The sequence below is a fragment of the Sinocyclocheilus rhinocerous genome, unplaced genomic scaffold, assembly GCF_001515625.1.
Source record: "Sinocyclocheilus rhinocerous isolate Xijiao unplaced genomic scaffold, SAMN03320098_v1.1 scaffold1255, whole genome shotgun sequence".
NCBI lineage: Eukaryota > Metazoa > Chordata > Actinopteri > Cypriniformes > Cyprinidae > Sinocyclocheilus > Sinocyclocheilus rhinocerous.
Window position 1 is genome coordinate 61,190 of NW_015644619.1, and position 3,537 is coordinate 64,726.

The 3,537-nt window shown below is 37.5% G+C and overlaps 1 pseudogene; it reads left to right on the forward strand.

Annotated features, from left to right (window-relative positions):
• The first annotated feature begins 1,396 nt into the window (after positions 1 to 1,396).
• LOC107758453 (low choriolytic enzyme-like) lies at positions 1,397 to 3,172 on the forward strand (annotated as a pseudogene).
• Positions 3,173 to 3,537: the final 365 nt, after the last annotated feature.

Below are 3,537 nucleotides of genomic sequence, written 5' to 3' on the forward strand. Positions count from 1 at the left end.
AGTTCTGTCAGGACCACTATCGTCAAAATGATAGATACTTAGCATAAAGTTTGGTTTGGCGGTATGGTTCTGTTCTGGGCAAAAACCTCCCTGCCCATCCATGCAGCCTGTCATGAATGAGCAGGGAGAGCAGCAATAATAACCCCCCTAGGGTTAACAGAACAGAACAAGGCAGATATCATTAATGTACTTGATATTTAAGTGTAACACTTTATTCACGATAAAGGAGTCTGATTAGCAAGGAATATCGGAAAGCCAAGTCCTGACTGTGGTTAAAGGAGGAGCTGGGGATGGAGGAGGGTAATTTGCTCCTGAGCAAGCTGAAAAGCTGCTGAATAATACTGAATAGAGCTTATATAGGAATGCCGCGATAGGTGTCGTATTCCTATAGGTAGATGTGATCAGCTGAGAATCAGCTGAGAATCAGCTGATGCAAGCTTGACTCACGTGACCTGCCAGAACTAACGCTAAAGCTTAATTTTTGGCACAGAACCTGCATGCAAAAGCATCAGAAAGAATCACAACATAAATATTTGTTGAAATAATGGCAAATTAGATTTAAGAAGAAAAAAAAAAAAGAAAACATTAATAACAGATTCTATAGAGGAAAGATATAAAACCAGAGACAAAACAATAACTGAAATTAATTTCCAATATATGTATGAATTTACAAAATAATTTGTATAGCAAATGAATAAATACTAACTTAATATTATATAATTATGGCCCAAGTGTTTACATGTGTTTAAATGTGAGAACGTTCTCGCTTGTATTTCATCAGGTTTGTGTGTGACATGTTCCTTTATAAAGCAACAAATGAGGGAATTTCACACCTGTTCTCTTTCAAACAACGTGTCAGCATGTCTACTGTACTTCTGGCCATATCAGTAAAGATCGTATAGATACGGTATAGGTATAAAACCTACGTGTGGCTGTAGTGTTGCACTGGTTTTGGAAATCTAAGGTAAGAGAACTGTTTTTTTTCCCTGTCTCTGTTCAAATAAATTTATATTTCACCAAGTTGTAACATTGTTTGAGCATTAGTTGAGGAAAGGTACTCGTTTATAATGATTATACAGTATGTGATTCTAATGTAGATCAGAAATGTATTGTGTCCCATTTTATTAGATTTTCACATTGTGTCCTCCTTATGGATTTGTAGTATTACAGCAACACACGGAATTCATTAAAGTTATGTTGAATATCATTGTTATGGTGACAAATTGAGCCCTGTGATGGACTGGTCACATCTGTTTTCCTGCCTTTGCCTAGTGACCATAGAAAATGGATGGATATTATGATATGTTGATAAATATTAGTAAAAGAGCTTAAGCTGACCTTCATTTGAGGCATTAAACAGCTGTGCCTTGGTTCTTTCTACAGGTCTTTGGACACCATGTTTGTGACCAAGGTGACTTTTGGCCTGTTGGCCCTGCTTCTCGTCTTCTCTGTTAGAGCTGAGGAGATGGTAAGACACACAAATTTATATCAGAGGCATTTATATCAGCGGCAACAGAGGCATCAGTACGTTCTCACCACATACTCACCAATACACATCAATATGCTGCACCTGTCCTTTATTAAACGGTCCCAAATTAACTGTTGATGTGTTAGTTCCTGAACCTGATGAGCCCAAGCTAATGGATGACATTGCGGTGAATGAGAGAAATGCTGATCCCTGCACCTCCTTCGGCTGCCTCTGGCCCTAAATACAGTGACGGCAAGATTTATGTGCCTTATGTCATCGCCAACCACTATTGTAAGTCACTAGTATTATGATTTATGTTTTCATTTAGAGCCCAAAGAGAATAAAGAATTAGACAGACTCTTTATTGTTCCTGATTTTAGGACAGAGCCTAACGCTCAAGTATAATCAGTGCAAAAGCATGTGAGTGTGAAACAAAGTAAATATTTCCATAGCAACCTCTGACCTTTGCCCTTTCAGCCTCCCGTGAGGTTGAGGTGGAGATCATCAAGCGTGGTCTGGACTCTTTCTCCTACAGCACCTGTATCCGCTTCTTCCCCTGCAGCAATGAGAGAGACTATATCAGCATTGAGTCTCGCAGTGGGTATGAAACAGAAACAAACTAGAGAATAGATCATAGTGGAAATCAGAATGAACATTTCACATTATTGTCAAGATAAGAATGACAGGTAGAAGCCTCAGAATGAGAATTACACTTAAATTTTAGAATGATGATAATGAAAATACATATGTGATCAAGAGATGGATTTTATTGTCTTACAGATGCTACTCGTATGTTGGTCGTCAAGGTTACAGCCAAACTGTGTCTCTAGACCGTAATGGCTGCCTTTACCACAGCACTGTGCAGCATGAGCTTCTCCACGCTCTTGGCTTCAACCATGAACAGACCACATCCAAGTCATCTGGGAGAACATCATTGATGGTACACTGTTAATAACAAATCCATTTTTGAAGAATACATTTAGCGATTAGTCCAGTACTTTAGTGCACATCTACTAGACTAAATGTTATGTTTGCCCATCAGACATGAAGTACAACTTCAACAAAATCAACACCCTAAACCAGGGAACTCCCTATGACTACAGCTCTGTGATGCAGTACGAGAGGTGAGTGAGTCCTGTATAAGGAGATGCGGTTTCTCTGTGTGTAAGACTGTCATGTAATTGCATCTGTCACTTGCTCTGTCAGATATGCTTTCTCCAAGAATGGCCTCCCCACTATGATTCCCATTCCTAACAATAATGCTGCGCTGGGTACATCTACTGAGATGAGCCAGAATGACATAATCAGAATCAGCAGGCTCTACCAGTGCTGTGAGTGACACTGCCTAGAAACTAGGCCTCCACTATTTAGCACTGGATGTATAGATAAGTGATGGCCAAGTGATTGAGTGATTGCATACATTATCATTGCATTGCCTAGCAAATGTGTCATGATATATTACACAAAAAAATATTTTTACTAATGTAAACAGCACCTTCATGAGTATTTATGAATACTTTTTTTTGTTTACTTTTATCACAAAAATAAGTAAGGGGGACTTTAAATTGACCTTTAGTGATTTTCCTGTCCTTTAGGAGCAGTGAAACTGCATTCAGCACCCAGACATGCAGCTCAGAGAAAACAATTCACTGAAGATCCAAAGTCTCATGGATGTTGTTGACTGCTGTGCTGGACCAGCATCATTCTATCAGATGTATTAAGCAAAATAATACACCAATACATTTTCAAATCAAAAGAATTTGAGTGAGTTTCTGTGAAGAAATGCATCATTCATACTGTTTTTAATAATAAAGTATATTTAATAATAAATGTAAACTTATGTAATATAAATTTAAGTTAATAGAATGTATGATTTTACAGCAGAGACAGCTTCATGTAGTAATTACAAAAAAACAACAACCAAGAGGCAGAATTATCTTATTGCACAATAAATCTATTTTTACAAAAGGGGACATCTTTGTAGTATTACCATTTTAATATTATTATTATTATTAGGATTCATTGTACTAAACTTTGACATCGTAGACATGAAACAATATTTTTATGAC